At 39.3% G+C, this 23,986-nt stretch overlaps 1 protein-coding gene across 2 annotated transcripts in view; it reads right to left on the reverse strand.

Annotated features, from left to right (window-relative positions):
• Positions 1-2,293: 2,293 nt before the first annotated feature.
• LOC5564174 overlaps positions 2,294-23,986 on the reverse strand; it is a 550,217-nt gene continuing 528,524 nt past the window's right edge. For both annotated transcript variants that reach the window (XM_021844877.1, XM_021844876.1), the window contains exons 14-15: positions 10,769-10,882; positions 2,294-2,913 (exon numbers count right to left, since the gene is read on the reverse strand). The gene's annotated coding sequence lies outside the window, so the exon portion shown is untranslated. The remainder of the gene's footprint in view (positions 2,914-10,768; positions 10,883-23,986) is intronic.

The raw sequence follows: 23,986 nt of genomic DNA on the forward strand, positions 1-23,986 counted from the left end.
ATTGTCGTGTAACCATGTTTGCTGTTTTTTCGTGTGCTGACGTAGCAATACAACAGTTGCACAGTAAAACAGTATCAATTGCACTCTGGATATGAGCTCAACAACAAAAACAAATTCATATAAAGGGATAAAAAAAGCTTGAACAATGCATTGCCATTGAATCCCATTGGGGGTGGGTTGTGGGAGGTCCTCCATCGTTTACTGAAACCGCTGGCTGGCTGTCGGCGTGGATGTTGGAAAAGTAGTGAAACATATCGCACTTTCTGCTCCCCATTCCCCCCTCCATACTGGAGTTCCGCCCTTGTAACAATCCAACTTCCGGAATATCATCGCCAATTGTAACGCAATCCAATACAAATTGTACATATTTTTTCGTTATTATCCAATGGTGTTTTCCCCGCAGTAGTGGTTGTTCGGTTCGTTATTTTTGGCAACAGTTTCACTCGTTTCGGTCCGTTTTTTTCTGTTTTTCTTCGGAGTTTGTTTGTATTGTTATTGTTATGGCTTTTGTCAGTGAGGATTAGCTTTTTTTCCCACTGACCACTTTTTTTTTGTTTGGCGCTGTTTGGCATTATCTGGTAGTTTTGATTCGCTTTGGGTTTTCTTCGGTGCGAGTTCGTAAATGAAACTTGATGTTGATGCAGTGGGCTAACGATTCTGTTTCTCTGTAAGGTTTGGAGGAATTAGTAGTCTATCAGCTATAGATACGAATGTGGAAGATTGGAGCACGGTGAACCGTCGAAGTTTATTGTTCTGTTCTTTACTTATTTTTCTGGCGCTTGTCTGCTTTTCTACATTTGTCTATTTCAATATTATCTATTCTAGCGCTGTCGGAGACTTTTGGAATTCTATACAAGACGTAGAGATAAGCCCCGAACTGAAATGGGACTATTCTAGGGCTTCTTGTTTTTAAGATAGTGCTGCATATCAGCAGCTTAGGGCACACCTCAAATAGCTCCATTTCAGACGGGTGCAAAGATAATTTCTACTACTAGAGATGCTTTTTTAGCTGTACTGTTGAAAATGTTAGAAAGTAATCGTTTCAAGAATGATTATCTGTGTGTGAAGAATGACTTCTATCGAACAATGCTACATTTCCTATCAATGAAAAATATTTTGGGATCGTCAGAAAAGTTCAATATCCTTAATAAACTACTATTGAAATATTCAAAAATATGAAAGCCCTTGGCAATGATGGCATTTTTTACACCCTCTCCAAGAAGCTTCTAGAGAGTAGCTTATCATTCTTGGTTGATATATTTAAAAAATGTTTCCAGCTGGCATATTTTCCTAACAAATGGGAAAATGTCAAGGTTTACAAATTTTAAACTGGATAAAAATCTTGCATAAGCTTCCAGATGTCATCCAATCAGCTTGCTTTTTGAAAAGGTCATTTTAAACAGAATTATGGTCCACATCAACTAAAATTCAATTTTTTGCCAATGAACAGTTCGGATTCCGACATGGACATTTAACCACTCATCAACTTAAACGTGTAACAAATTGAATCCGTTCCAACAAATCTGATGGCTATTCTATTGAGCAAGACCATAGAAAAACCATTCAACAGCTTTTGGCATGACGGCTTGATAGTAAAATTAAAAAGCTTTCATTTTCCAACATACATTGTTAGAATAATCCAAAGTTATTTGTCAAATCGTACAATTCAGGTTAATTATCAAAACTTCAAGTCTGAAAGACTGCCTGTAAGAGCTAGTGCTGCTCAAGGCATCATTTTGGGACCAATATGAGGCAGCATCCATTTATTACGTAACGCTAAAATTGGAAATTTTTTGACCCCCCTCTGTAACGTTTTTTTTGTATGTTTTTTTTTTAAATTTGTTTGAGCCGTAACGCTTGAGCCTACTCCCCCCTCCCCCTAGAGCGTTACGTAAATTGTGGATGCCACCCAATATACTATATTCACATCTGACTCACATGAGTATCTCAGGGACCTTTGATAATGTTTTTGTAAGATCAAAACTTAACTTTGTTTTTCTAACGATCCCGAAATGATTTCATTTGTCATACTGTAAAGAAACTGAATCAAACAAATTTTCTGCTCCATCATTATTCCTCAAAATGGTATTGGCACAATGTTTAAGTTTATCTATTTTCTCTAAATACACGACGCGTTTCAATCCATGTTCACGCAGCTTGGAAGGAACTTTTCAAAACAGCAATTTCTAATCTGAGTACCCTCACAGTTGCGTTTCCCAAACTTAAAACTGACTTTCCATTTACATTACTACAAGCTTCTCTTCAATCGTTCCATTCAGCTGCTGTTCTTGTATAAAAGTCTCCTTTCGTATGATTTTCAGCCACAATCAGCAATAGTTGTCAGTTTCTTATTTATTCCTATATTATGTGTTTATTGTTGTTTAAAATTATGGGTTTGTCTTCCTCTGTCCATTTAATCTAACACGTGAGGCTTTTCCATCCACACTGGCAAGGGCCTTACCCTCACATTCACGCACGTGCAAAACGAACGGATCAAAATCACAAAACAGAAATAAAGCTTTTTTTATTATCTCAATCATAAACAACGAACATTGTCAACCGTGGCATCAGGGAATATAAAATCTTATCATTAGTGGATTCATCGTTTTCTTTCATTTTTTGCCAGTGCTCGACACAAATCTCGTTTCGCTTCATCTCCAGCAAGACGACGAAACGACGTGGGCTTTGGGATTTCGTCAGACATGCTTGCTTACCTTTCTATACAGCCACCGTCACCGTCATCGAGAATACTCTTCACTATATTTATACAGAATTTGGATCGTGGGTCAACTTACATTCGTTAGCGACTTAATCGGATTACGGTTTCGGAGCGTGTTTGTAAAGCTTCCGTGTCGTTTCTCGCATGACTCTCTCCATTATTCATTGTATTGTAGTGTCCACGTTTGGATTAATCTGTAATGAAATTATGATGTAAAAGTTACACACAAAATTATTTCCGATTTAATGCCTAAGATAGTAATGAAAATACATAATGATTTCTCAGGAAAATGAAGTCGAACAGAATTACAGAAGTTTAGAAATTAAAATTTAGTTATCATATGAAGTTCGTATTCGAAACTACAAAAACATTTGAAATGGAATGAGATTCATTCCAATTAGTTGGATAAAAGTTGGTTAAAAGGAATTTGGAATCATTTTTACGCGATCTGACCCAGTGAACCACCGTTACTCCGAACTGCTTAACATTTTCAATTAAAAATTACGTTTGCTTTCGAGTATTGTTCAGATAACGAGATTTTGCCGAAAAAAAGCTAAATATTTGATTTATATTTATCCAACACTCGCTGCACTGCACGCTATACATTGGAAACCACTGATGGCATCTCTTATGCAGCCCACAGGAGTTTACAGGAGTACAGGACAGGAATTTTTCTATGTATATGCATTAAGATTTTGAATATCACCAAGACACCATAAGTAAAGATTGAAATTAATTCTAAATTCTCCTGGCATTCATTCAGGAATTTTTTCAATTACCGTTTTGATTCATATTACGGACACCTAAGGCCTCAGTCAAGTTGAACTCACCAAAAAGCTTATAAAATAAATCATTCTGAATGTTTCCTTCGCGTTATCAAGCCTTCATAATACTCAACTTTCTATTGGTGGATAACGATTTTGATTCCGCAACATGAATAATTTTAAATAAATAGAACTGTGTGAACTTTTCATGATTCTTATTCCGGACGCTTCCTTACTTTTGCCTCATAATCCGGACTCTTTGATTCGAATTCCGGACAGCTCATAAAGATCATAGATAGAAAAGTCAAATAATTAATTTAGATCGGCAAACCACTAGAGACGACTAAGGCAGCTGAGCATTATAAATTTTCATAGATATCTATGGAAAATATTGACTAAAACGAGCCTCGAAAGTGAGAACTTTTGAACGGCAAAAACTGAAATATTTCGTGTGAAATGTTTCCCATACAAAGTACAGTGTCCGAAATTTGAAGCTGTCCGTAATATGAATCAAAACGGTATTATTTCAATGAAATTTACGGAATTTCTTCCTGGGTCACCGCCTGTTATTCGTTCAGAAATTCATCCAGGTATAAATCCAAAACTTATAGAATTGTTCATCGAAATATTTTTTTTTCTCAAATTCTTCAGGGGATGTTTCCAGTAATTTTTCAGTTTCTTCAAACATTTCTTCAAATATTCTTGCATGTATGCATCAAGAAATCCCACGACAATTTAAAATTTCTCATAAAATTCCACCAGAGATATACCTGCTATATCTTTTCGATTTTTTCCAAAGATATTTGAAAGGTTTCCTTCAGGGATTTCACCAGGAGTTCTTACATAGGCTCTCCCATTATCATTAAACGAATTTATACTGGGAATTTCACATGAATTCCTATCGATAGTGTTCGTTTAGTTTAATCAGGGTTACCAAAAAACTTCAGGGGTTCCCTAAAATATACTCCAGAAATTCCTCCAGAAACTACTTCAGAGTTTGAACCATGATTTTTTTTCTAGAGATTCGTTTCTTTCAGGAATGTCATCCTGCTTTTTTCAACCACATTTTCCAGAATTTCTCCCAAGTTTTTTTTCTCGGTATTTATTGAGGAGTTTCTCTGGATTTTTCACCGCGAATTCCTCCGCTATTTCCATCAAATTTTCTCCAGGGATGATTCCTTCAAAAGTTGTTTCAGGAATTCTTCCAGGGATGCTTCCAATCATCCAGAATTTTTTGCAGGCACGTGTGTCATCCAAGAATTTTATATGGAGTTGCTCAAGAGATTCCATAATCAGGAGCTTCTCCAGCGATGCCTTCAAGGATTTTTTTAAAGATTCCTCCAGAAATTAAACTACATATTTGTGTGAGATTTTTTCCAGAAGTTCTTCCAAAGATTCCATCAGGAATCGCTTGAGAGATTTCACCAGGAATTTCTTTAGTGACTCATCCATATATATCTTTATAAATCCTTTCAGAAGCTCTTCACAAAATTTTGTTGAAATTCTCTCAGGAGATTCTCGCGGAATTTTTACAGGAATTCCTCCATATACTTCCTTGGATTAGTGCAGCAATTCTTCAGGGATTTCACCAGGATGCTTTGATGAGATTTAACTGGAAATGTTTTCAGGAATTCAACTAGAAACATCACTAGTGATTCCACTAGGAATTTCTCTAGCGATCACAAAAAAATATCAAATCAAAACTTTAAAGAAATCATTGGAAGAATTCCATGTAAGAATTTTTGAAGGAATTACTGAACAAAATCCTTGAAGGGGGTTCTATGAGAATATTCTGGTAGAATTTTCAATTAAATTTATATAGAAATCGAACCTCTGTAGGTGTTTCAGATTTCCACAATTCCTCTTGGAAATCTTGAAAGAATTTCTTGTGAGAACCTGTTTGATTTCTTCGTAAAATTCTTGGAAAAAATGCTTTTGGAATCTATGATGTAATGCCTATCTCTGGATGATTTCCTGATGGGATCTTTAAAGAAGTTCATGGTGTGCTCCCCGGAAAAAGTATTTGAAATAAGCCCTGAAGAAATTCTTAAAGAAATCCTTTGAGGGCATCTAATTGATATTCATATCTAATCTTTTTCTTCTTCCAGGCGTTACTTCCTAACTGGGGCAGAGCCTGCTTTTTAGCTCAATGTTATTATGAGGACTTCCACAGTTGTTAACTGAGAGATTTTATTGCCGATTGGTCATTTTGCATGCGTATATCGTGTGGCAGGAACGAAGATACTCTATGCCCTGAGATTCGAGAAAATTTCCAACCCGGAAAGACCCTCGACCGATTGGATTTGAACCCACGACCTTCAGCTTGGTCTTGCTGAATGGCTGCACGTTTACCGCTACGATTAGTTGGGTCCCTTTTAGTATTCATATTCAATTCTTGAAAAAAATCTTAATGAAATCCCTGCGAGAATCCCTAGTAAAATCTCATTATGAATTTCTGGTAGAGTTCCTGATGGAGTAAGAGAATTCATGGTGGAATTGCTAGTGAATTTGGTGGACGAACTTTGGTTGAATATCTGGTGAAATTTTAGATATAATCTCACTAGGAATATCATGTAAAATCCAGATGAAACCATTGGAGAAACTCAAGTTAAAAAAAAAACTCTGGAGAAATTCTCCTGGAGAATTCCATGTTGAATCTCTATAGGTATTCCACATGAAATTCATGAAGAAGTTCCTGGTTGAAAAACAGCTTCAGTTGAAAAATACGCTCAAGGAATTTAATAAACACATTTGAATTACCTTCAGATACTTCTATAAAAATTCATCCTTGACACCTCTAATACTCCTAGCAGAATTTCTTCAGAAACTGTTAAATTTCTCCAAAAAAATCTTCAATGATATCCCTGGAGACCCCTCCAAAATATCATCAATGATTATTTCCAGAGATTCCTACAAGAGTTCCTACAGATACTCTTTCAGAAATACTTCAAAGTATTCCTTCAGAAGATTGTTCAAATATTCCTCTCGAAATTTCACCTAAAATTTTTTCTCAAGTGATTCCTTCTGATATTCCTCAATGACTGCCACAGTAATTTGCTAATGGATCCATTCAAATATTCCTTCTGACATACCGCGAAAAATTCTTTCTATTCAGAAATGCCTGCGGACATTCTTCCTGGAATTTCTTCATTGTTTAGTCCAGGGTTTTCCCCACGAATTACCCTTTAAACTACTCATAAAATGTCTGCTGCAATTGCCCATGGAACCCCAAAGAACTTTATCAGAAAAATGTCCAAAAAACCCCTTCAGGATTTTTTTTCAGGGGATTTCTTAACATCATCAAAAAATTTCCATCGATTTTGCTAAAAAAAATCCAGGGATTTCACCAGGAGTTCCTCAAGGGTTCTAATAGTTTTTTTCAGGTATTCTACCAGAGAATTCAGCAGTGATCCCACCATGAAGTCTGACAGGTATTCCATAAGGACCAGGGATTTTACAAATATTTTCATTGAGGATTACATCAGCAAATCCGTCTGAAATTTCCCTGGGAATACTCCCTGCGATTGAACCCGGAAAGTTATGAAGAATTTTACAAGAAATTCCTTGAGAGATTCTACCGATAATGTTTACAAGGGTCACATACTTCTTTTTGGAATTCCTGGGTAAAATTATTGGAGAAATTCCAGGTTGTATCCCTGATAAAATCCTTCGTGGAATCCTTGGAGCAACTTCTGATCACATTACTGGGAGAATTTCTGGTCGAATCAAAAGGGGAATCCCTGGAAATACTTCTGGTGGAATCCATGCTAGAATCGGTAGTATCCCCGGTGAAATATCTGGAAGAAATATTGATCCAATTTCTACCAATACTTGTTGGTATTCCTAGTAAAAGTTTCTGGAAATAATCCAGGTTGTCCTGTAGGAAATACTGGTGGAATCTCCTGAGGAATTACTGGTGGATTTCTTGAACGATTCCCTGAAGGATTCTTGCTTGAACCACTGGAAGAATTCCTTTTAGGGTTTATGGACAGAAAGTTGAAAGGACAAAAGGTCGAAAGACAAAAGGTCGAAAGGACAACAGGTCGAAAGACAAAATGTGAAAATGATTTGCATTTTGGAAAATTATTCCTTCTGTGAACAAAAGATTTTTGACTTTTTGTCCCTTCATTTTTGTTCTTCGACCATTTGTCCTTTCGACCTTTTCTCTTTCGACCTTATGTCCTCTTGACTTTTTGTTATTCGACCTTTTGTCGTAGAGGGAATTCCGGTAAAATCGCGATAGAAGAATTTCTTGTGGATGCCCTAGTCATATATCTGGAGCAACCCCTGAAACTAGTTCTGGTGTAACCCCTGATAATTTTTTGTGCAATCTTTTTGAAATTCCAGGCAAAAATATGAAATCTCTTAAGAACTGTTTTCCTATCAAATATCATGACGAACTCCTGGTGGGAACATTAAAAAAAATCTGAGGAATTTCCTGGAGCAGCTCCTAGTTGAACCCCAAGAATAATTCCAAGTGAAATTTCTTGTGAAATCTTTGGAAATTGAAAACCCCAAAGAAATCTTGATGCAATCCATGTCGGAATTCCAGACGAAAACTCTGGAGGAAATACTGGACAGTTTGAAAATTCTTTTAGAAGTTTTGGTTATACATCTGGAAAACGAAAACCTGATAGATTTTCAAATGAAATCATTCGATGATGGATTATATGTGGAGAGAGCAGCATTTCACACGGTCAAACATAGCACCAACATGAGCATCAACCAGAGGGCGGAGTCAATGTTGGTGAAACGGTCTGAGTCGTCTGTGGGCTGCATTAAATATTTCCGGTCAGTCACGTGCTAAGACACGACGACAGAGCAATTCCACCGTATATTCCACAAAGCCCGCTTGCAGCAATACATGCATTCGATTGTGATGGTAATTCCGTCAGACTTCGGCAGTTATGAGAGAAGAGAGAAATACACCACAGGCACGAACAAACAGACGTAACAAAACATGTACGCTCAATTCTAAAATCAGTGTGTTTGGCCGATGGGACAACAGATGGCGGAAGTGTGTAAACGTCAAACACGAACAAAACGCTGTAAGCGCTGCTGGTAGTTGATTGATATTGAAACGACCGTTTAACAAGTGGTCGATGGACTATGATGAGAGTGTGACGTCTGTTTGTTTGTGGTTCGGATCAGTTCTGGCTATCCCATCGATTGTATCAGCGTGATTCAACGGGTAGGTCAATTGTTAATCTGCCATTCAAGGACAACATAGACCAGCTGCCGGTCTCTGGCACTCTTTCTTGATAAATTTGGTAGTTGAACAGCTTCCCGAAGATAAAAATTGCGGAACTTATCAGATTCATGAGATACAGACACAATATCAAAAATAAGGTCTTAATTTTGGTATATCGCCTGCTCGGGTAATCAGTAAATATGCGATAGAAAAACGTGAGAAAATTTGATTTTTTATACAAACGGAGCCTTACATTCAATCTTCCGAATGATCCGTTTTGTTATTTGATTTGTTAGAATTGTGAAAAAGTCCATCGATCTGGCACGAGAAGCACATTAAAGTGATACATTCCTTGGAAAAGAAAACCTTCAATGTGATTCAAAATCCGATACAGGTCACATATGCCAGAAAAATGTCTCAATCGAGTTCAGTAGATCTCATATCGAGATATGCCGGACCCTCCTCTTATACAGGTGGCATTGAATCTTACCTTTGATCCGCTTCCCAGAAGCGTCTTTGAAAAAACACCTGAAAAAGCTCCCATACAGCCGCATGAAACGTGGAGCGGCCTTTAGAAAACCTTAAGGCAACGTTTGCCGTTTACTCTTTCCAGTTGGACGACAATATGAAGAAACCGAATTCGCTGTAAGAAGCTGGCTCGGCACACCATGATAATAATCTTTAATTTCCGACCCAGGCTTCCCAGGCGTAAGTAGAAAACGGACCCAGGGTGCCTTTGCTTATTAAAGATAATTAGATCGGTGAACACTTTTGTACGATTGACATAAGTTTTTTGATGGTTGCTTACAAATTGCAGACTTAAAAATACTGTTGCGTCCGTTAATATTTTGCACTTCAGTTTTCATTTTCGATTCAAGGTAGCGCGAATCAATATGAATCTCACTTTATGTAAATTTGGTAACGTAACGTAAGTTACCACTATGCGGTAAAAAATTAAACAAAATTGTATTTGCGTCATTTGATAATTAAAGGAAGCAAGCTAGGCCATTATACTCGATCTTTTTTGTGACCATAAAATTTCGCTCTGCAAGTTAAAATATCTGTAATATTTCAGGACATACGTTAATTACATCTAACAGTCATTTCTAAGTAGATGAAAATACCGAATTTAGTACTATACCATTTAATTCCACTAGAGTTTGTATCCTTTGACAGATACGCGTATTTCGATTCAACTGTAAGGCCGTCTTCAGTGTCGTGTACTAGACTCGACTTGCATTTCTAGGCAAAATTTAAAACACATATGAATGTTAATTTTTTCATGAATCAAGCGTCTTAAAAAAACAAACTTTTTCTTTTTGAAGTTAAAAAAACTGTTTTCTTCATAAAAATTAAAAAAAGCTATATTTTTGAAAATTGAATGTTTTTTAATAGTTTTTGAGAAGTTTTCTCATTCTGGACCATTACAAGGGAAAGTTTGATCCTCATATATTCAAATTTTATTACTATTTTGATGAGTTGACACTAAAATAATACACTACAGTTCCAAACTGTTGATGTTGCTGATATACCAGTGATCATAGCGATATCTTGAATGCCAATCAGCCAGTCATTTTTCAAATATTCTGAAAGTGTCAATCCTAGAATTTGGGGAGGCTTGATCCCTCATGGCCCCTTCTTATTTACGCCAATGGGTAGACTCTCTTCGGTAGGCTTGCTGCACAGCGAAATGAGCCAAGAATCCAATCAAATGATTTTCTCGTTTTCCTCGATGGTGGTTCGTGTTTGAAAGTGGGAGCTTCATTACTGGTGGCACAATTCTGCGGTGCGTCGAGAAGGAAAAAACTGAAATCCTTTTTCAAGAGAGAGAAAATCAATTAAACTGCCCAGATCAAATCTCGGCAAAATGGTATTTGTCGGTAGTGGCTTCGGATGGAGCCGTGTACTGAAACCTAAAATCTGCCCGGTGGTTTACAGATATTGTAGTCATTTGACGCTTTGGCTTTATTCGGTTTGATATTCTCTGGCTGGTGTTCGCCTTTATATTGAATGGTAAAGAAATCCTTTCCTGTCGTACGCTTCACAGCTGTGTTGTGAAAGGAAATAACTTATCAGTGGGTTGGATCTTCTTACCTGTTCGATCAGTTCGGCAGATGTCCGGTTTCAATTAAAACGAGTTGTTATCTTTGCTTTCGTTCTTTGGCTAATGTATGTTTTCTTAATTTCTCTGTCACGTAACCTTAGATCCTGCAAAGAGATAAGATATGAATTCAAATTAATGATTCTAGTTATTCTTCTTTTATATGGCAATATATTTGCAAGGCTAGTGATTCTCTGGTGATTTATGAAAAACGAAACTTTTTTTCGATTCAAACATTTTGACAACAAACAATTCTACTAAAAATACTTTCATCCAAACTTGTTTAACCTTTCAGTTTTGGCGCGTTTCTCCACCATCAAAACCAGCACGCTGGTTCTGTGTACGACAAGCGAGGATTTTCTAACACTTGTATAGAAAGGAATATCACTCTATATATGGTAATTTAAAAATTCTAGCGCATTCAAAATTTTGCCAATTATGTCAAAATTGTAGATTGGTGATAACTCGAAAGGTTGCTTGTGAAAAGCTTTGTATTTACGGTTGTCTAAATTTTAAATTGTTCCAAATTGCGTTGAATATTTCACAGGCTTTGGAAAATTTGACGATCATAGACAAATGAGTCATAATTTGATCCCTTGATAAAAGATAATGACAGAGAGCGATAAGTGAAAGATACTATCAACTTCCTCAAAATTCGACCCCTGATTGCAAACCACTTGGTCAAACAAACTATAATTGGTTCGCAATAAGAACAAATCATGAGAATCGTCTTCTGCACAAGTTTCCTCTAGCTTGACATAAACAATTCATATGATCGTCAAGAATGTGAGATTTATTATATTTTATTTATTTGGTTTTACATCAATTATCCTCGCCAACAATATTTCGCCAATTCACTCGGTTCATGGCCACTTCTCTCCATTCTCGTGTTACCGGCGGGTACCATTGCAATGTTTTTGCTAGTTTTTTTTTGTGTGGAATTAGGGAGTTGAAATTGTTAAGCAGTCAACGGTGGATTTAAAATTGTATGTCGACTGTGAAAATTGCGTTCGGGATGAATGGCCTAGTAATTGGAGCGCGTGAAGTTGGCTGAGATGACCGCGGAAACAGAAAAACCGAAGGGAAGGTGCGAAAGCGTCGACAGTGGTTGATGATCAGTTGTGGTTTAGAGCTCGAAGTATTAATAGGGTCCTAAAGCCCTGTCCCGATTTTAGTGCCAAACGCTTAAGTTTAAGCCAAAAACACATGTTTACTCAATTTTCTAATGTTTTCCGTTGGTTTAAGTCGAAAAAACATTTTTTTAGATTTTGTCACACCCCTTGGCTTAAACTCAAATTTTGGGTGTATTTTGTTTTCCGTGTCCCTTCCGAAATGTCAGATGGGAACAACCCCAGTGTTGAAACTAAAACCCCTGTGGTGTTTTTGTCGACTAAGCGAACGTCAAACATGATCTCAAGTGTCAAGGTTCATTTATGGACCCAATTTTTAAATTAAAGTTTAAATATGATATAGCCGTTATTTGAGCGGGAAAAAATGCTAAAGTAGTTGAGGTAACATGCTCTTTCGGGTTGTTAAATAAAAACAAGATTTTATTAAAAATTTTAGGACCCAATTGGCTTGTGCAAAACGTTGGAAAAGTTTTTTTTCGCCACCGCGTGGCATCTCCAAAAGCACCTTTTCGATCCCCGGAAATTACTGTCACCGGACCGGATAGCAATCGTGGTCGTGTAGACCTCGACAAATACCGCCAAGTTGTAGGTCCACAGTGCTTCGAAGGGCCGAATTCCCATCGGCTGGCATCTTTGGTAGACCCTGAAAGCCTGTAAGATCGGAATTGCTACGCACCCGAACAAAATCAAAGAGCTGCTTTGCTCTGACCGCCACGCCGCCCAACACCAGCTGGTTTCCCTCTCCGTCACACCGGACAGGCAGCCCCGAAAGAAGCACCATTCCGGGTTGGTCCACCATCACCACCAGCGACCAAAATCTACCCGCTACACCAGCCAGCATATCGCGGCAGCACGCAGGGCCGCTCCCACCGGCAGTTCGCATCATCAAGGGCCCAGGGCCGCACTCATCTCGCCACATCAGTCGGCGGCCCGCAATAACAACCCGTCGCATCCCTTCTGCAGTACCGATCTCCAGCTCCTCGACGTCCATTACCACATCCGTGGCCCAATACTATCGTCCTCAAAAGCTCGAATACAAGGTAAATCCAATTGATAGGTATTCCACACACTCTCCGAACATCCGAATCCTCCCCACGCCAAAAACGCCCTGAGACCCGGAACCAAAAGAGGTTTTAGGTACCTACCCCATTAGACTGCCGTGGCTAAGACCAGAAGTCTGGGGCTTTTGCTGGTTCCCTTCTGGAGCTGAGCGGTTCCGGGGCCACCAAATTGTAGAGTCTTATACTCGACTGTGACCCACGCTCTCCAGGTCCTGGTGCACCTGTTAAATCCACCTAGCTCGCTGTGCCTCATGCCTTCTTGTTCCGACCAGATTCGTAGCAAACACCATTTTTACAGGGTTACAGTGGTTCTAGCAACAAGCACTGCCCAGCGTATCCTTTAGCTACCTTCACGATTTTGAATTCCCCGTAGAGTTGAGTGAGCTCGTGGTTCATCCTTCGCCGCTACACGCCGTTCTCCTGCACTCCGCCGAAGATAGTCCTTAGCACTCGGTATTCGAAAACCCCAAGAGCTTGCAAGTCCTCCTCGAGCATAGTCCACGTCTCATGCCCGTAGAGGACTACCGGTCTTATGAGCGTTTTGTACATCGTGCATTTGGTGCAGGGGTGAATTTTTCTTGACCACAGTTTCTTCTGGGGCCCATAGTAGGCAAGACTTCCGCTGATGATGTGCCTTCCCATTTCCCGACTAACATTGTTGTCAGCCGTCAACAAGGATCCGAGGTAGACGAACTCGTCCATCATCTCGAAGGTATCCCCGTCTATCGTGACACTGCTTCCTAGGTGGGCACTGTCGCGCTCAGCTCCACCAACCAGCATGTACTTTGTTTTCGACGCATTCACCATTAGCCCGACTCTTGTTGCTTCGCATTTAAGCTGGGTGAACAAATCTGTCACCGTTTCAAATTTAATCCCAATAATATCCATATCATCCGCGAAGCAAACAAATTGTCCGGATCTCGTTAAAATCGTGTCTCGACTGGCGCACTATTGAACAACAGGCACGAAAGTCCATCGCCCTGTCGTAGTCCCCACCGAGACTCGAACGAACTGGACTGTTCGCCCAAGATCTTCACGCAGTTTTGCACACCGTTCATCGTTGCTCCAATGTGTTGTGAGCTTCCCGGGAAAGCTGTTCTCGTTCATGATCTTCCATAGCTCTTTACGATCAATACTGTCGTATGCCGCCATGAAATCGATGAACAAATGGTGCGTAGGGACCTGGTACTCACGGCATTTCTGGAGCATTTTCCGCACGGAAAAGATCTGGTCCGCTGTCGAGCGGCCCACGCTATGTCTACAAATAGATTATGCAAATTGAATGTACAGTCACACCTCGTTATAACGACAATTTCTATAACGACAAAAGCTCTCTATAGCGACATTTTTCGGTTCCATTAAGAACATTTCGATGTTATAACTATTCTCTACAACGTCAACGCCATAGAGAAATGGCGACGGTCCCTTGCGATGTCGTTATAACACACTTCGACTGTAACTTTGTTTTCCTCTAAAGTTCAGTAATTAGGTTACATTTTCATAATCAGAAGGTTTTCAAATATTCCATCGGTGAAATTTTTGATTTATTCCACTTTTAAGCTATTTTTCCATATACAGCCTACGAAAATCAATAAAAATCACGTTTTCCTATACATTTCAGCCCATAAAAAATGTATGGGAAAAATTTCACCGATAGAATACTTTGAAACCTTCCGATAATGAAATTATAGACTAAATGCTTATATCTAGCGAAAAAAAAACGAGGTACATGCGATCTATATAATCTACTGGTTTAGACATAGCGTCTGGCCGTTGATAAACCTGCTTGATAACTTCCCACGAATTCGTTTGCTATAGGTGATAGACGACGGAAGAGAATCTGGGATTGCACTTTGTAGGTGGCGTTTAGGATAGTGATTGCACGATAACTCCAATTTGTCGCCCTTTTCTCCTTGCTTCCACTCCTCCGGTAGCTGGTCCGTTTCCCAGATATTGACTATCAGCCGATGCAGACAAGCGGCCAACCTGTCCGGGCGCATCTTGATGAGTTCAGCTCCGATACCATCCTTGCCATTGGCCTTGTTGTATTTGAGTTGTTGAATGGCATCTTTAACTTCTCCCATCATGGGAGCTGGTTAGTTTCCACTAGTCCGTATCCATCGCTTTCGCTGTCCTGACTTTCTGTGCCTGTGTTCTCTGTGCCATTCAGGTGTTCATCGTAGTGCTGCTTCCACCTTTCGATCACTTCGCATCCGTCCGCCAAGAAGTTCCCATCACATTTCAGCTCGCGGCGTGAAGCCTTTGCGGGATGTGTTGAACTTCTGATAGAACTTCCGCGTTTCTTGAGAACGGAACAACTACTCCATCTTTTGCATTCCACCTTTCCAGACGGCGCTTTTTGTCCCGGAATAGGCGGGTTCGCTACTTCCGCTTCAGTCTGTATCATTCCACGGTTTGTCGCGTACCATGATGCAACATTGCAGCCCGCGCTGCATTCTTCTCCCCTAAAACCTCCTGGCACTCCTCGTCGAACCAATCGTTTCTTGAGCTCCTTTTCACATATGCGACAATGCTTTCGGCAGCGTCGTTAATGGCTATCAGGCTTTGACTGTCCTCCAGCAGTCCTCAAGAGGGGCCCTATCGAGCTCGCCCTCATCCGGCAACGCTGCCTCAAGATGCTGCGCGTACGCATTGGCGACATCCGGTTGTTTCAGTCGCGCTAAATCGTACCGAGGCGGGCGTCGGTACCGTACATCATTGATGACGGATAGTTTTGGGTGCAGTTTCACCATCAGCAGGTAGTGGTCGGAGTCAATGTTAGCGCCACGATAGGTTCTGACGTCGGTTATGTCGGAGAAGTCCCGTCCATCGATCAAAACGTGGTCGATTTGCGTTTCTGTCTGCTGAGGTGATCTTCAGGTGTACCGATACGGGAGGCTGTGCTGGAATTAGGTGCTACGAATGGTCATTTTCTTGGAGGCGCAAAATCTATCAGTCGTAGGCCGTTCTCGTTCGTCATCTGGTGGGCGCTGAACTTTCCAATCGTCGGTCTGAACTCCTCCTCCTGGCCAGCCTGTGCGTTCAAATCTCCTATGATGATCTTGACGTCGTGGCTTGGGCAGCGGTCGTACTCGCGTTCGAGCTGCGCATAAAATGCGTCCTTGTCATCATCAGTGCTTCCGGAGTGTGAGCTATGTACGTTGATGATGCTGAAGTTGAAGAACCGGCCTTTGAGCCTCAACTTGCACATTCTTTCGTTGATCGGCCACCACCCGATCACGCGCCTTTGCATATCATCCATCACTATAAAAGCTGTTCCGAGCTCGTGTGTGCTGCCGCAGCTCTGGTAGATGATATGATCACCTCTAAACGATCGCACCATCGAACCTGTTCAGCGCACCTTCTGCAGCGCTACGATGCCAAAACCGCGGGATTTCAGTACATCGAAGAGTATGCAAGTACTTCCGATGAAGATTTGCAGTTTCACGTACCGAGTTTCCAATCGCTAGTCCATTTCCGTCACTGTGGTCTTTGCCGATTGTTCTGGACCTATTCTCTCGTTGACGTTCCTGTGCTGATGTGTTTTTACGGTTGGCTTGCAGGGCCTGACACCAACCCCCTAGATTTCCGGAGGACCATTCCCCCTAAATGTTCGGAGGACCATAGTGCACAGTTTAGCTTAGAGTCCTTCTCTGGCACTCGGACTATGATCAGCCGCCCCTGACCTGGGGAACAGACGCTGTTGTGAGCCACTCCAAACAAGGAGTACAGACGCTCCAGGTTTGCAGAAACAAAAGCACCCTTTCCTGTCAGCTATGACCAATGTTCCCACCGGGGATGGTTGCCCGATCTTCCCCAAGGTTACTGGTACCCCGGCCAGTACCATGAGGAGGTAGGGATAGGAGTTGCTGGGCAAGAGACTAAGGACCACACAAAGGGGTATTTTTTATTCCTGCAGGTACGTGAGCTACCAATGGTACGCCATGCTCAGCTATTTACCGTGCCATGCGATCGTTTAACCCGTATAGGCCTGAGTGCAAGGTAACATTCTAAAACCCTCACCGCTCAAAGAATTCTTAATGGATTCAAATGATTTTTTGTCAATATACTGGCACACATATCTTGTTTCTAGAAGTGGACAGAGGAATGCGGAAATATTCCTGTGGTCAGAGTTATTTCCGTGGATCACTTGGTCAGGTCGGGTGAGAAGGGTACTGTGCGTTTGTGCAAATTTCAAGTCACAGATAATTTCCGGCATCGGTTATAATGTGGCCACAGAATGACGGAATTTTAAGAAAATTGCATCAGTGTAAACTTTTAGAGAAACGATTGAATTGGATAACTATGAGTTATTCATTTGATAAATCCTACAAATGATCACTTCCGGGTCCCGGGATACCTTAAACTTACGATTAAGTGACCAATTTGTATGTGAACAGCTGTGCTAAGATTATGGGAACGTATTATAGTGCACAATTACGTGTGACTTCTACTTTTCGAGCGCATTGAAACGATTTAGTATCCAACAAATCTATAGTCGGTTCGTCCGATCATTACGTGCGAATGGCCGCATCCGGTATATTTGGAATGGTGCAAAATTATAAATGTTGAATATCAGATCTTAATGATTCATGAAAATTAAAATTATTGTCATTGTAAAAAAATAAAGGTAACTTGGCATGTCCCAAAACATAGCCCTTTTTTACCCGACTTAACTCAGTGACCCACCGGAATAACTCCGGCTACAGGAATATTTCCGTGTTCGTCTGGTCACTTTCAGAAACTAGATATGTGGGCCAGTGAATTGACAAAAAATCATTTGAATCCGTTAAAAATTTGCTGAGCGGTGATAGTTTCAATATTTTTTACTTTCACTCAGGCATATACGGGTTAATGATCTCCCAATAGCACCCTCGAGTGCAATGTTGAACTGTAAATTCGAAAGTGCGTCTCTCTGCCTTCATTTGTCTAACAGCCCAAGTTGACACCTCGATTGAAACTCAGACACTTGATATCAGCGTTACACGTATCAGCCTAATTAGTGTTGCCGGAAAACCATGTTCAGACATTTACTGTCACAGCTCAATTTTTTTCACTGAATCGCACGCTGCTTTGAAATCAATAAATAGATGGTGAATCTGCAAGTTATACTCCCGAAAATTGTCTAAGATCATTCGCAAGGCAAACATCTGATCCGTTGTCGAGCAGCCCTAAGAGTTGCTTTGAATTAAAAAACTGACGAATAGTTAAATGGGAACTTTTTGATAAAACAGAGTGTTTACCGAATCAACAAATTCCGTAAAAAAGTAAATTGAATTTATTTTACAGCCAGCTTGTTGAATGAAAAGTCGAGGAAATGAAATGGATAACTTAAATTTCAACGAATACTTTACCCAAAAGAAATCAAATAATAAATGAGGATTGATTCAACATTATATCAACCTGTTTCTATCACGTTAATCTGTACACCTTTTTGTTGATGATCATTTCAAATAAAGTAATATTGATATGAGGAAGATTCATAAACAATAACGTGACACAAAAAATCGATTACTGCTCAGCAAGAATCAGTTAGATTTGTGAAGAAAACAAGGGCTTATCCTGCCGTTTAGATGCCCTACACCCATTCTTGATAAATCTAATAATAGATGCCACCTCATCTGACGTTAAGTGATTCACAGGAAAATTGAATCAAGGAAAAAAGCACGAACATACCACCAAAAAGCAGACAGTCGCAAACCCATCTGTCGCAACATCTCGAGCCAGTCAGTACCCGGAATAATCACCATCCTGGGGAGCGTACGTATATTTTGCCTGCACTTGATTACGTTCGGCTTGGGGGAATTTGTTCAACTGATGTGCCACATCCAGGGATGCCTGGGTTGGCTCGACGGCAGACTTTTTCAGTTGGGACTCGGAGTCTCAGATGAGACACCTAGTTCTGCTAATCATGTAGACAAACATAATAAATTTCATTATCACGCTTCTCTCTTCAACTGGAAAGCTGTGGCTGTGGTCTCTCTAGGAAGCTTTTCCTTTTTGCAAGCAAGATTGCGTGTAGCTCTGAGTGCTCGAGGGATATTTGGTGCATGTTTCCCAATAACCGTATTCTCTTTCGTTAGGTTGTGATATTTTCCTAGGGGTACAATTGGATGCAGTGGCACCGTAGTTCTATAAAAAGGGGTTTCAGATTTGAAACACTTCACTCCATTAATTCGTACGGATGTTCTTGATGCTACAAGAGCTCCATGCAGTACAGGCCTCAACATTTACATACACGAGCACTTGTTTACTCACCATTTTGAATTATGACATATTTCTCTTAACGTATACGAAACTATACTGAGTATTAATTTTATTTGTGCCCCTAACTATTCATAAAAGTAAACGGAATATTGTGTTTATTTATACCGATGATGTTGATCCTCCAAGAACTCCATCGAATGTATGCTATCTATCCATATGTCACTTATTACGGATGTAGATCTTATCATCATGATATGTATTTCAGGGCGCTATTGAATAAAGGAGAGTGTATTGAACACAACAATTTATGATAGCATGAGTCTACTAGACGTGTACTGCTTATCAAAACAGTGATGCATTTACTGAACGCGAGCCGAAAGCGAACTGAGCACGTTTTAATTTTGCACGTGAACGCAGTAAACATTGAACTCTCGTGCAAGATTCTGTCGCTGCTCACGAATTTCAAAATGCACAGTGAAACACAAGACTCAAATACACTACTTCGAACTACATTTAATTCATATCACGCACAATGTATGGAACATCAAATGTTCCTTAACATCTTTTCTAAATCTTTCTGCTTTGAAATATGGTTTAAATTAGCCATGAAAACAATGTTCCTTTCACGTTCATTGTTCAGCTCCTTTGGGTACAAATTTTTGAACTGATCAATGTTCAAGTCAAGGTATCTATAAGGGAGGTAACGCAATGTGTCAAATTGCTGAATCCGCCATATTGCAAAAGCTTTTGGCACCTGGCCACTTTGTTTTCATGGAATAGCCCTAGCATGCCATGAAATCACTTCAACTTATTCCTCTCTCCAGTTTGTTTTGTTCAGTGCGCGTACAGAAACATCATGAGAAGACCTTGAAAAACAACCCAGGCTTTCTAGAACAATATCGTTATCTCATTGGATTTCAAACCCTTATAATTCCGGTTGAATAGAACACAAACACTTTATTTTCTATTAAACTCCTTTTCACTTCCCTTTTTATTTATTTTCAACGTCTGATGGATGCCTTTTTCTAAACTAAACCACTACATTTCCTGCGTCATTCGTCCTGTTCTTCTTATGGCTCTCTTCACCGGTTTGATATTTTATTTTATTTCACCTACCAAGCAATAAGTGCACGTCCTTTCAGAGTCCATTGAGGGTGATTCCCGAAAGCCGATTTTAAAAGCCCTATAGTGACGTATTTCCTCTGGATATCAAACATCCGTGTACGGAATCTTTCAGAGTAGTAAGTCAAACTAACGTTAAACACCACAGTACGGTATTTGGTGTTTACAGCCGTATTCCCGAAATCGGTACAAAATTATGGCATCTGGTATAAAAACGTTTTTTTATATTTAAAGATATTTCTATGGATACGTTGGAAACTCTTGGAGGACAAAATACACAAACATATCGGCCAGCCCACCGACTCGTCAGCTGTCACTTTTTACCCCCTCTCGGTTCACCACTCCCCGCTTCCAGCGACTGCTTAGATAGCTGTACCTGTACTTTTAAATACCTTGGTTCAAGCCAACTTGATCCCTCGTATACAAAAGTTTGAACTGGTACGCAAACGTGTTCAAATGCAACACTGTATCAATCAATCCGTTATTACACTGGTAGGCCTTGTGTATTAGGGACTGTCAATAAATGACGTAGCATTTTTTCACTGATTTTTACAACCTTCCCCCCCCCCCCCACGTAGCATTTAGTCACAAATTCTTATACCCCCTCTTGTACAATACATAGCATATCAAGACACCCCCTCCCCTCTTAATTTTTGTTTATCTTTGTCATTATTATCCGAATTCAAAATTCAAAATCGACTTTGAAATTTTTGCAGTTTATTATATTCCACACAAACCATATAGGAGTCTTAGCACCAAGCCAATTTTATACGGACTATGTTGTTTTAACTGTTGGACCGGGCTTCGTGGCCGTGCGGTTAGTGTTACCAAGCATTTAGCCGCATCGTGTCAAGGAGTGTGGGTTCGATTCCCGCTTCAGTCCGGAAAACTTTTCGTCAGGAAAGTATTTCGACTGTGCCACTGGGCGTTGCATGCTAGTCCGTTGTCTAGTGTGGTGCTTCCTTCAAAGGACATAACCGTCCACTGGAAGCATTAACGTGTCGGTGTCTTTATATATATATAAAAAAAAATCACCCAAAAGCAAAGCTTGAAAACAGTAGAAATTTTTAGTGTACTCAGCTCAAAACCGATCAAAATGTCACTCACATTCCTTTGCACTTGAGCCTCTCAATTATAATATTTCGAAAATATTAGCGATTACTAAACAAATTATTTCAGGGTGTTTATTCAAAATTAGTTTTCCCATTCCCGGATTTTTCCCGGTTGCCAAAACATTAAAAGAGGATGACAAAATGATCATATGACTTGTTTTTTTCCATACACATTTTGAAAACTTGATCTAACTGATTTATGTATTATTATCATTTAAATTTAAAGTTCCCTGGGCTTGGGATTATATTTTCCAGGGAGCGATGAGTTTTGATAATTGATCGCTGTTGTTAGTAGCTTTGATTAGATGTTGGGTGAATTTCAAAGCAATGGCAATTTTGTTATTACAAAATTTAGATTTTGTCTTCTGACCTAAAGATTCTGGTTAAACTACTGCATAGTGCGGCTATCACTCATCAAAATTACTTTCACTTCGGGAAAATATAATTTCAATCTGGCGAGAAGATTACAAACTGAGGGTGGGTTAGGAGCACAGTCAGACCCTTGAATGTGCAATGTGGGGTAGTAATTGGGAATGCCATTGACGGTTTGTAATCTTCTACGAGGTTTTCGAAAACCAACAGGGCGCGTGCACCGGGTTGCGGATAGGAGCAAAGGGAGATCAATAGCATCTACTTAAAATAATAGAGCAAAAAGCCGTTCCATGATTAGGTAATGTTTAGCGATCTTCTATGGTGTTCTAGTACTATAAAATTCTTCACTCACTGGGAATTCTGGCCTTGATAATATCAATAGTGATAAAAACATAAAATAATACCTAATACTCAATAAGTACAATGTAGCTTCAATGTAGTCATAAATGAAATAAAATCAATTTTCTACAATTGACAAGGTTTTGAAGACAATCAATGAGTGAAAGAACTACCTATTAGAAAAGCCACATCAGCTAAGGCTATACATATACAAATGTTGGTCATAGGGTCATGGCGAGCATTCGGTATGTATGTCTATGACTGATTCTAATCTAATAGGGGCACTAGAAGACCACGCGGACAATTTCGAAACAAATTATTTTTATACATCGGTCTTATGATCCGAAAGGCTCAGCTATGTTGTAATGTCATTTTTTAAGCTATTCATTAGTGCTGTTTAATTGTTTATTATTCTAACAAAACTACATAATTACTCATTACTAATCACTGTTCCTATATTCTCTCTTTCTCACCTTCTTATCTGTTGCATGATTATGATCATTACTAATATAATGCATGAGCATGCACAATAAGAATAATTTCAGAACTGTAAGCAGTCCATGGATAACTGCATAGAATAGCTTCGAAAAGGATGCTCAAAACAGAATAATTCTGGTCAGGGAAGTATAGACCACATGAGTAAGTAACACATTTCATTTTAATAATATCAAATATTTTTATATAAATCAGCACCGCCAATCAGTGAACTGAATTATAATTTTATATCTGTACATAATAAAAACAGATAAAGTTTGTAAAGTTGTCACCATCGATTGAATTGCGTTCTTTATAGTAATGTTCAATCATTATCAAAAGCTCCTAAAGCGTCGCATCGTGCCATCAGCAGTTCTTAGCATCACTCTCATATTGTTATTACTTTGTTGTTTATTAAATTTCTATAAAGCGATCAGCTCATTCTTTGTTACTTGTACAATTGTTGGAAATTTTAATAAATCAAACCAAACTTCAAAACTCAAATTAAATTGCTCTCAGCACATTTACATTTTGCAGCATCAATCGCATTACTGTGTCAAGTCTTCTCCAATTTCCTATACCCTACCCCAACCCTTCCTATCATTTCCGATGGTGTTCAAGTGGTCCGCATAGACTATTACGGCCATTACCTATCCCTGCCCCCGGCTTTGGACTGACTTGCGCTCTCATTGCCCCACCAAACGCTGCAAAATGAAAATGAAAAAATGAAATTATCATTTAAATTTAAAGTTTTGCAAAAATATGTATGAACTATTTGTTGAAATATTAAGAAGACCGTTCACCCCCTAGAATTCATAAAAAGTTCAGAGAGAAATTAGAATGATACAAATAAATGTCGGCTCTGTGTATCTAAATTTAGTTTATATTTCCATGTATGGCAAAGTACAATAGACTGCCCATTTACTTCTAAAAATGCCTTTGGAATTAGAATAATTTAGACTCTTGTCGATGGCTGGTTCGTAGAAAAATTCTTGATCTAGTAAAACTCATGTTTGGACGGAGAGATCTTTTTTAACAGGCACGATATTTCTAAAAATATTGTTTTATTCTCCTATCAAGCTGTAAATAAAAAATTGCATCTTCCAAGCTCTTATCAAAGATATGGTCAAGAATACCTGAAGGACCTTGCCATTGATTCATGAATGATTTTACAAGAAACTTGTATAGAATGATTGTAAGAATTCGCTTTAAATTTGCAGAATTCCATATAAAATCTTATCACGGGACTCATAAGAACATTGTCATAGATCAAGGACTAGTCAAACTAGTAATCCAGACAAGGCTTTGAAAACATCAGTAACATCAACAACCCCTCAAATTTGCCAAACGGAATTTTTAATTAATCTGTCCAGGATTTAAGTAGATTTCCTAAT

The sequence above is a fragment of the Aedes aegypti genome, chromosome 2 (genome assembly GCF_002204515.2).
Source record: "Aedes aegypti strain LVP_AGWG chromosome 2, AaegL5.0 Primary Assembly, whole genome shotgun sequence".
NCBI lineage: Eukaryota > Metazoa > Arthropoda > Insecta > Diptera > Culicidae > Aedes > Aedes aegypti.